General features: G+C 42.3%; 1 long non-coding RNA gene across 3 annotated transcripts; it reads left to right on the forward strand.

The window, feature by feature from the left end:
* The first annotated feature begins 7,130 nt into the window (after positions 1-7,130).
* On the forward strand, positions 7,131-10,408 carry LOC120747011. 3 transcript variants are annotated; one of them, XR_005699019.1, is made up of 5 exons: positions 7,131-7,550; positions 8,364-8,812; positions 9,128-9,216; positions 9,331-9,503; positions 9,667-10,408. It is a non-coding gene; the product is annotated as an uncharacterized LOC120747011 (long non-coding RNA). The 3 variants fall into 3 exon arrangements; XR_005699018.1 differs by having other exon boundaries at positions 7,131-8,603; positions 8,701-8,812; positions 9,667-9,883; XR_005699017.1 differs by having other exon boundaries at positions 7,131-8,812; positions 9,667-9,883.
* The last annotated feature ends 965 nt before the right edge of the window (positions 10,409-11,373 follow it).

The following is an 11,373-nucleotide window of genomic DNA, read 5'->3' on the forward strand; positions in this document are numbered from 1 at the left end:
CCCAGGATGAGTTATAACAATGACAAACCCGGTTTACTCCTAAACTCAAAAAGCTGTGGCTGGAAAAGAGAAAGGCTTTCAGAAGCGGAGACAGGGACTGCTACAGAGAGGCCAAGTACAGGTTCACTAAAGAAGTGGATGTTGCTAAACATCAGCACTCTGGAAGATGCAGCAGCAGATCTCAGAGAATGACTCGGCCTCTGTGTGGAGGTTTAGGAATATCACCAACTACAAGCCTAAAAACCCCTACTCCACTGATGACTTGCTCTTGGCCACATCCTCAACGACTTTTACTGCCGTTTTGACGAGCCATCAGGCAGCCTTCACACCTCCCCGGCCCCAACAATAGAGACACTTGGACACTCCTCCCCCACCTCTCCCCCTCCATAGAGCCATCACCACTTCAAACACTTCACCTACAACACCCCCCTCCTCACCCCACACAAAAGAGGATTCACACCACCTCCTCCCACCACAACTCTTCAATTCATGAAGAAGGTGTGAGGAGCAGTTTAGAGTCTGATGCTCGAAAAGCTCCCGGCCCAGCAGTGTGTCTCCTGCCACCCTCAGACACTGTGCAAACGTTGGCCCCAGTGTTTTCTGGCATTTTCAACTCCTCACTGCAGGCTGTCATGTGCCTGCCTGCTTCAAGTCCTCTACCATAATCCCTGTCCCCAAGAAACCCAGGATCACTGGACTAAATGACTCAGACCCGTGGCTCTGACATCTGTGGTCATGAGTCTTTTGAGCGCCTGGTTCTCTCCTATCTCAAGACCTCCCGGCCCCCCTCCTGGACCCCCTGCAGTTTGATACGAGCCAACAGGTCTGTAGATGACGCCATCACATGGCCTACACTTCATCCTGCAGCATCTGGACTCCCCAGGAACTACGCCAGGATCCTGTTTGTGGACTTCAGCTCTGCCTTCAATACCATCCTTCCAGACCATCTCCAAGGCAAGCTTTCCCAGATGAATGTGCCTGATCCTATCTGCCGGTGGATCACTGACTTCCTGACGGACAGGAACAGCATGTGAGGCGGGAAAGATGTCTTGGACTACCGGACCATCAGCACCGGCTCCCCTCAGGGCTGTGTTCTTTCTCCCCTGCTCTTCTCCTGTATACTAACTGCTGCACCTCCACCCACCATCTGTCAAGCTAATCAAGTTTGCAGATGACACCACCGTTATTGGACTCACTCGGACGGGGATGAGTCTGCCTCAGGGGGAGTTAACGTCTGGTGTCCTGTGCAGCCACAACCTGGTGTGATGCCCAGAGACAGTGGAGATTATGTGGACTTCAGGAAGCACACAGCTCCACTCCCCCCATCATCCTGACTGGACCCCCCATCACCTCTGTGGACTCATTCCGCTTCCTGGGTCCACCATCACCCAGGACCTGAAGTGGGAGCCCACCTCACCTCCTCATTAAGAAAGCCCAGCAGGGATGTACTTCCTGAGGCAGCTGAAGAAATTCAACCTGCCAACACGGACGATGATGCATTCGCACTGCAATCATCGAGTCCATCCTCACCTCCTCCATCACCGTGTGGTACGCTGGAGCCACTATCAGGGACAAACAGAGACTGCAGCGTGTTGTGCGCTCTGCTGAGAAGGTGATTGGCTGCAGACTCCCATCTCTGCAGGACCTGTACACCTCCAGGACCTGCGGCGTGCAGCTCGGTCACCGTGACCCTTCTCACCCTGGACACAGTCTGTTTGACCTGCTCCCCTCAGGCAGGAGGCTCCGGTCCATTCGCACCAGAACCTCTCGCCATAAGAACAGTTTCTTCCCCTCTGCTGTTGAACACATGAACAATAACCGTATAACTGTTCCCCCCACTAACACATGACCCTACGCTGTGTTCACTGCATCATCATGTTTGGCACTGATCACCACCTGCACTCATGTATATATCATGTATAATCTATCTATCTACTTAGCACTTTTAATTCTTATTCTCATTTTTATTTTCATGTCTATTTAAGTTTATTATAACAGTATGTTTGCACTGAAGCACCGCAGCAATTTCCTAATGTTGTAAACCCGCTCAACATTTGGCAATAAAACCCTTTCTGATTCTGATTCTGATTCTGAACCCACAGTGGTCCTCATACCACAGTTTGATATCAGCAAACACCAAGAGCCTACATTGATATGACACCACAGCCATGCTATCATTGCAACACTGTAACGCATACATCAAATTAATCGGGACTTGATGAGACCTTTTGAGTATCACTAGAAATATTAAACAGTCGTCTCCATACCACAGTTTGCTCTCAGTAAACACCGACAGCATTCACTGTTAGCTACCACCATCCATGTAGCAGTGTATAAATGATAGTTTAGCATATATTACACAGGTATCAATAAAGACTACCGTATTAAACACTTTTACTAACCGCATGCAGATTGACAGGCGCTCTGCAGGTGGGATTGAGCGCCTGTAGTTGGTATCTAGGCGGGGGATGCTTGGACCAACGCGGGACAGCAGGTCCTCAAACTGGGTGAGGGAAAGACGGTGGTACCGCCGAAAGCCGCGGTCGTCCAGGCGCAGCTCCTGGAGCAAATGGTGAAACTCACCAAACTGCTCACGCCTCTGGAGGACCTGATGGACCCAGGTACGGCAAGGACGTCCTTAACGCCGCTGCTCTGCTCTCCACAGTAAATAGAGAAGGGAGACTCTCTCTTCAAATGCTAGCTAGACAGCTGCCATCTTGCAAAGATACCATCTGGCACAACTTCCTCCCACATTCCTCCCACATTTACGGTTCACGCGCGATTGATTTGTGTTGGACACGCATCGAGGTGCGAATGTGCTCCCGTCAAATTAGGGGCGTCTGGCGCATTTTTCGTTCGCGTCTATTGCGTTCAGTGTGAACACACCGTAAAAAGAGCCGGAAATCCCATCACTAGAGCACTCGGTTGTCGGGGAAACTTGTTTTGTAAAGTCCGTTTAGCTCATCCGTGCAGATGAATGACTTTAGCCTGATTAAAGAAATCAAGAGAAAGCACCGGCTTTATGCAGCTTTTAAAATGTGTTCCGCTTCAAACCATAAATCGATGGTTTTTTCAACGTGATTGTTGATCACCCTTGTCAACTATAAATAGATCAACAATCAACGATGACAGACAACAGTGAATCAATGATTATTCAATGTCAGTGTCAGGTTTCATCGAGTTATGTCAATGTTGTTTCAACATTGGTTTTGTGTTGACGTTTCAATCCTGACGATTCTGATGGTTCAGATGGAAAATCAACATCTGTTCAATGTCTCCTTGCTATCTGGGTACTGTGGTGAGGTTTAAAACCAGGCTGAAATTTTTTGTTGATGCTATTTGCATCTGAAGGTCTAAAGTTTTAAAAGTTATTTTAAAACTACTTTTTTCCAATATTTTGGATATAAAAGGGAGTTTGGAGATTGGCCTGTAGTTAGTGAGAGGTTGATAAGCAGTTAATGAGACACTTGACATCTTGAGGAATAGGAACAAGTCCAGCAAGATTTCTGTATTTGTCTCTGCTTTGCTGATCATTCACTAGCTGCATGTGATTATCTTTTTTCTTTATCTTGCCAGCTTGTGCTACGTAATGTTTGCTCTCAGAGAGCCTCTTGGAGACATTAATGATGACCCAACATTTCTTCTAACAAGCAAGAATATTTTGTGTCATGGTCCTGAATCTGGTGAGTCAGTGTTTGTGTTTTTGATTATTGATATTCTTTGTTTCAGTTAATTTCTGGTTATACTTTTAGATCTTAGGTTTTTGTTACTTTGCCTCACGTGTGTTCCATGTGTCACATCGAATATGTTTTCTTGTCTGTTCTTTCCCAGTTTCTAAGCTCATGCATCTCCTGTGTCTCCCCAGTCAGTCGTGTCTCCATGTCACAATTTGTTACTCTTGTCTCTGTGCTCCATGTTCGCCCTGTTTTCCTGTTTTATTACGACAGTCTCATGTCCTGTGTTCACTGTTTTCAGTTTTGCTTCCACCCTGTCTCATTTTGTCAGAGTAGTCCCAATTGTGTGTCCCTCCTGTTTCCCATTCCATTGTTACTCCCCGGTGTATTTAAGCCCTTTTCCTCTGTCCATTGTCACGTTGTTACATCATGTCTCTGTGATTTCCCCTGTCTTCTTGTTCCCCATAGCTGAGTGTTTCCCCCGAGTTCCCAGTTTTAGTAGAACGAGAAGTTGTAGTTCCAAAGTCTCTGTTTCTAGTTTTGGTTATGTGTTCTTGTATTGAGTTTTTCACAGCTATTAAAGCTGCCTGCTACAGTTAAACTTTTTGTTTCGAGTCCTGCATTTGGGTCTTCCTGCCATACCACTAGTCATGACATTGCTGTTGCTGTTCAAGACATGAATTCAGGAGGCTGAAAGGTCACCCTGCCACCTATTACAACATGTAAATTCTTAACTTACTGAGATACAGGGGCGGAGCGTGGGGGTGGCTTACTGGGCTTAAGCCCGGGTTGTTTTGTCAGAAGCTCGGGGTCTTTTGGAGTGTAATTTTTTCATAGTTAGATGCCTGGCTGACAACTGTATAAAACAAAAAGTACACACAATATTCGAAGCACATAGTGCACACTGTGGGAATTTACGACTGTGCGTGAATCCCCCCTGATATTGGTATGATCCGAGCTCAAGCACTAAGCGACTGAGCGAGGGGGCGGGGCAGCTACTGCCTGTGAGTTCGCTGTTGGAGAAACGGAGCCAGCCATACTAAGGAGAGCTTAAGTTTGACCAGGTACCAAAGCAAATCATTCATACCGTACAAATAATGTAAATATGACGGTGCATCACGAAAGATTGATATCAAACTGATCACTTGACCAATATTACGTTACTCGCTCTTCAAGTGAATCAACAAATGGCGAAATGAAAAGCCGAACAAATGCTATTTTTTTTAGAGAGTCTTAGCTTACTTGTGTTTATTCCATATTTTCAGTTCTTACCCTCCCCGACTAAATCGGTTTCAGTTATGTACTGAAATATAAGAATGGACATTAGAGGGTTCTTTCAAAGAAAAAACTCAGGTAAATGTTATTTTATATATTATGCTTTATATGTTGTTCAGTATATTTCTATGCAAAACAAGAGGGATTTCAGTACACAGCAGGATATTCACATTTGTAACCAGATATTTACATACACTTTAGGGAGAAAACATAAAACATTTTTACTGTACAACATCAATTTAGAGTAAACTTTTGTTTTAGATAAATATTGAAATATCTTTTGAATTAGTTAAATGTCAGAATAAAGAGAGACAGAGCTGTCTATTTTTTATCACTTTCATCAAATGTAGGAGTACATATACACTAAGTTTGTTAATTAATAAGAAAACTGCAGACGATTCCATTCTGAGCTGAAGAAGCTTCTGATAGGTTAGTAGAGTCCATGTGAGTAAACTGGTGGCACACCTGTGGATGCATATAAGGCAAAACACAGAGCCTGTTTCTTTGACATGGGAAAATCAAGAGACATCAACCAAAACACCAGGAAAAGAATCGTGGAGCTCCATACATGTCCCTCAATTTTGAATACAATTTGGTTTAATAGTTTAATAGTTTAATTATTTATATAGCACATTTAATTACAACAGGAGCGTTGACCAAAGTGCTGTGCCATTTTGGTGCCATTTGCAATTAAGAAATACAGATAGTTTCTCTCTTTACTCTTAAAGTTAACAAATATGTTTTTTATATTTATCAATCTAAAAAAATAAACATTTAGTCTGATTTGATGTTACAATTAAAAAAGTGTTTGTGTTTTGATCTGAAGAGTACATAAATATCTGGTTTCAACTGTATATTTGATGATTGTCAGCACAAAGAGGGAGAGAGAGGAACAGAGAGGAACAGAGAGGGAGATGGAGAATGAGGACAGAACAGAGATGGAACAAGAGCAGGTGAGACAGACATGTTAGTCAAATGGTTGTTTACCAAAGTATCACCGTATCATAGGTCCTCATGTATCTTGTACCTAGTGTTTCTTTTTAGGTTTGCTATTTTTCAAATTCTATATTTATTAAGTTATGCAGGCTTGTTTGCAAAACAAGGCTAAATAATTATATAAACTTTTCTCAATCTAAATATTGGACTTTGGTAGAATTAAAAAATAAGTGTAGTGCAGGTCTATGATGATTTTTAGTGCTACTATCATCTAGTTCTGATTCTGGTTCTGTCTTGGTTAAGTCCTCAGTAGCCCTGGTTTTGAACTGTTGTAGTCCTGTTTTAATTCAGGATCAGTTCTGCGTCTGGTTGAATTGGGGTTTAGTCCTCGTGTCTTGATACAGGCCCGACTTTGTTCTGCCTTGCTGCTTAATTAAAAAACTAGTTTAAGGTGTCCTGCACATGTCATATATATTTTTCCCTATATGAAGTCATTGTTTTTTGAACAAAACTCAAAACAGAGCAAATTAATCTTTCAGTCATTTCTAACCCCCCCCCCCAAAAAAAAAAAAAATCCCACATGCATACTACCCTTTAGGGCTAAGCCCCGGGTGTTTCAAGTGTCTGGCTCCGCCTCTGCTGAGATATACAGTATACAATCTGAAGAGGAGTATGTTTTTAATGAATGAGATGTTACATCAGAAGAACCATGTGAAATTACTGATCTTAGACGTGAAGGATGAAATGAAGATGAATGAAACAGTCGGAAGATAAATGGGTGATAAAAAAGAGTAACCATGGAGAGCTAATAATATGTCTTTTTTTTTTTTTTTTTTTTGCCTGTCCCGTTTGGCTCTTTTGCCATCAGAATTATTGTCTAAAGGCAAAGAAAGATGCCCAACGGATTTACTTTACCAAATTGACCATCCCAGCCTTGCCATAATGGTCCATTTGATTCACCTTTTATTGTTTATTTTGTTTTTAACTTGCTGAATACGGGACAGACTTCACTGGAGGAAAGAGGGGGAGAAAGAAAGAGGGAAAGAGAAACAACTGAGAAGAGGGACGGGGGAGAAGGGCAAAAAACAAAAACCAACAGAATGGGCAGGGGGAAAAAAAAGAAAATTAAAAAAAATGCATATATCGATCACCTGGATCACCTGCTGAGAAAGAAAAAAGAAAACAAGCAGAAGAGAACAAGAGTAATAGAATAAACAACATCACAATGATATATGGGAATATGACCCCAGATAGCAAGGAGACATTGAACAGATGTTGATTTTCCATCTGAACCATCAGAATCGTCAGGATTGAAATGTCAACACAAAACCAATGTTGAAACAACATTGAAATACTGATGAAACCTTACACTGACATTGAAATAACATTGATTCACTGTTGTTCTGTCATCGTTGATTGTTGATCTATTTATAGTTGACAAGGTGACAACAATCACGTTGAAAAACCATCGATTTATGGTTGAGCAGGAAATTAAAGCTGCTACCACTTGGTCTATTCCGCAGCACCCCTATCACATTGGTACATCCCTCCAGGTAACCATTGTCTTGTACAGTAGAGCGGGACATTAGATTTACTCTCAGCGGAATTGACCGGAGAAGGCATCAGTTCATGCACTGCACTGGCCTGCACCACGATTAGTATAAGGTAAGAATGAATGACTTTTGTTCTATTCGTTATTTCCACGGTTGCATTTGAATAACAGTAAAAAAAAAAAAAAAACTTGTTAATGTAAAGTTTCGGATAAAATGTGGGAGCCCGAAATTGTGTCTACTTTCATCTTACAAACCGGCAACAAATAAATTGCACTGCAAACAAAGTCTATCAACAAAGAAAACATTTTCGTTTCATACTTTTCCGTTATATTCCCTTACAAAGCTAGCTTTAACGCTTCGAGGGTTCCTTTGTTCTTGCCGTCACCTCGGCGCTTGACCCAGACTTTCGCTCTGTAGTTGCTTTTTAGCATAGTACTACAAAAAATTGTAAATCTGTGATATATGATTGATAAACGTAAAGGTAACTGTATAAATGTGTTCAATGACTTTGTTACTTTTAATGATTGGTGAGCACCCGCTTCGATTCGCACTCAATTCAAACTTTACGCTGCACGCTCACCTAACTTGCGTTTGCACCTTTTGTCCACACGTAAACTGCGTTTAGCATTTACGTGTGGACGAGGAAGACGGAGAAAACGCAGCGTCAAAGGTGTGCGCCTATTTTGACGCCACACTGTGCGCCAAGTTTTTGTCTCGGTGCCATGAATTCCTACAATGGCAGACTTAGACAAAATACTGTTAATTTTATTATCTTCAGTGTTTAAATGCTTACATATACGGGTTTGCTTGTAATTGTTGCCTATATACATTTTAAGCTATTATTTATTATTTAGTTCAATCAATAGATCAAGTTTTGTAGTGACTATGAAATATATTGTAATTATCTGTTTCCTGTTTATCCTAGACAGGGCAAAAAAGGACTCCAAATTAAAAAAAAAGATAAAAATGAAAGACTGGTGCATTGTGCAGTTTAGCACTGGTGGTACAGAAATAGTCCCTAGATCATGGATAAATGGGGAGAAATTGTCATGGCCTCCATATCCTCCGTGAGACACATTTAGGATCCACGACGCAGTAAAGAGGAGAGTTCATCCTGGTGCAACATGGCTCACCTATGCACCAGTCCGACTTCTAATAAGCCATGGTGGGTATCATCTGGATTGGTGTTGTATAAATGTAACAATAACAAGTTTTTCGTGTCCTAATTTATGTCTGGCCATACATTGTGTTTGTACTTCCAGACACATTTCACGAAGCAGAACGCAGTCTTCAGAAATATCTAAGTGAACACTGTGATACGTCTGACCTTCAGTCCGAAGCTGAAACTCAGACCAGTCATAAAAGAAAGCACAAGTAAAACTTTTTTTATTTCACAAACATATCTTTGATTGCTAAGAATTTCCGATCTTGTCTTTTATACATATCTGTGGTGCTTGCATACTGCAATATCACCACATAATATAGTCCAAAAAGTGGAAGCTTGTAAACTTTTTATAAATGCAAAGCCGTGTACACTTGTGCACTTCAAAAATTCCTTGTATACTGTACCTTCTTGCACATCTCCGATTCCTGTGTGTGTTGTTATAAATCAAACTGTAACTTTAGGAAAAAATATTCCAAAAGCACATTTGTAATTACTTATGACCGTTTTCAACTTTTTTTCTTTAGACCAAATCCCCTGTACACATATAGTGACTCAGAGGATGAGCAGCCCACAAAAAAATGGTTTCCCCAGGCCCCTCGAGTGAAAATACCAGGTAATAAAATACTGTCTAGTGTCTTTGTACATATCTGTGTGTGACACAAGGAAACGTTTGACAAGTTGTCTGTATTCTTAAATACTTAAAAAAAAAATTATCTTTTTCTGTCAGACCTGACGAGAGCTGTTAACGAACTCCGTGAGGAGGTCAGAGCCATCCGCAATACCGGCTGCAATGAATCGGTAGATGCTGGGGTACTGCCTCTGGATTTGCCCTTGCACAACATTGAGGAGCTAAACAATGCAGAGCCAGCTCTTCAATCACAAGAGGCAAATAAGGCAATGGTAAGTATATAAAGGTTATGTACACTTTGTAACTATAAAGTGTAATAGCTGTCAGATGTGATTTAAATACATAACAACGGCCTGTTGATTAAACACACAAGCACTTGCATACACATTTAAGACATGAGACACTCTAATTCCATCTCTTAAAATGTGTCTATAGGTGAGACGCTTTGCCTTGATTGGAGCCTGACGCAGCAGTTAGGGGAAAACTCTATGTCCGAGTTTGTCTTTGCACAAGCAGTGCAGAAATGGCTCCGATACGCCCCAGATCGTTTGGGTGGTGCAGGACGCACATCATGCAAAAAATTACAAACTTCTGTGAATCATATAAACGTAAATAGGAAACTGTCTTTTAATAAAGTATTTAGCAAACGAAACATGCCTATTGACCTTTTTTTGTTTATTTGTTTTCTCTGTTACATCACATGCAATGCTTTCTTATTTTAGGATATTAATATTGACATGATACATTGTGAGACATTTGGTTTTTTTTTATAAAGGGTGTCCAATTTAAGGAATAAGTACAATTATGTGTTTAGGTGGTTGAAGTATTGATGGAAACATGCAGTAGTTTAGTATTGGTTAAAATACCTATAAAGAAAGGTAGATTTCCAGTCATGATTTAACTGTTGTTTTAATAAAAAGCAACTGTGCGAAAGAGGTGGAAAATCAACACCATAGCTCAACAGTGTTTCAATATCAGAATCTGACATTGGTTCAATGTCAGCAGTATTAGAAAATATAACGTTGAATCAACGTCAGGTTTCAACATTGATTCAACATCAAAACCTGACGTTGTTTCAACGTTAAAAAAGGGTGCAAGAGTGACGTTAGGTCAACGTCACACTTCAACGTTGATTCAATGACACAGCCTGATATTGACTCAACATTGTTTCAATGTTTCCTTGCTATCTGGGACAGTAAATACTAAATATTAAACATTATTGTGCAGCACATAAGATCAACAGAACACAGTGTGCTTTGAGGTAGGAGCCAAAAAGGGTGTAGTTTGTGGGTGTGATCACCCGTGTGTAAACCTGTGAGCATGGACGCGCTTGTTTTTTTTGTTTTTTTTAAAAGGTTCCTTCATGTAATGATCTGCTAGAGGGTGTGGGGGGGGGGCACAGCCCCGTCCTCCAGGGCATGAAGCAGGTATGGAGGAGATCAAAACTCCAGACATCCAGAGGCCCCCAGAACACAAGAGACCAAGGAAGACTAACAGAGGGGCAGCCGCGCCACTGTCCCAGAAAGAGCTGAGGAGAGTCTGTTACGAGTTCAAAATTGGGGATGGAGACAAGAGAAAAACCACAATAACAACACTGGTCCGGCCGGGTTAAGTCAAACGATGATTTTAATAGTCACACGCGTGGGAGATGGACACTGTATGCAGACAGCCTCAGATCTCAAAATGGTGGAGCATTGATCAGATGAGGGTTCACTCAGCAGCCACGGAGCATAAGCCAGGGGGAGTTGCAGTGACGCGCCCGTGAGCTCCGCCGGCAGCCAGCTGTGCCTGAGTGACCGAGCCCCAGACCGAGAGGCCGGGGGCACCCCACCTCCAAAGTGGCCCGAGCAAGCCCCAGGCTCCAGGCCCCGATAAGCGGCCGCCAAGGAGTGAGCCGGTGTGTACCTGGACGCCCATCCCCAGACACAAAGAACCGCCAACGCACCGATATCTGAGGGAGTCCGCCACTGGCAGGGGAAGTGGTGGTGGGGGGAGATAGACCTCCAAACCTTGGAGGGCCTGAGATGTCCCCAGAGAGGTGGCGTCTGATACCCAACCTGACATATAGACACAGACATACAGGCACACACAGATACAAACATCCATTCCCACCGTCATGCTCTCATATGCACTTACTCCACA

This window comes from Simochromis diagramma, unplaced genomic scaffold (assembly GCF_900408965.1).
Source record: "Simochromis diagramma unplaced genomic scaffold, fSimDia1.1 OVJJ01000702.1, whole genome shotgun sequence".
NCBI classification, from domain to species: Eukaryota; Metazoa; Chordata; class Actinopteri; order Cichliformes; family Cichlidae; genus Simochromis; species Simochromis diagramma.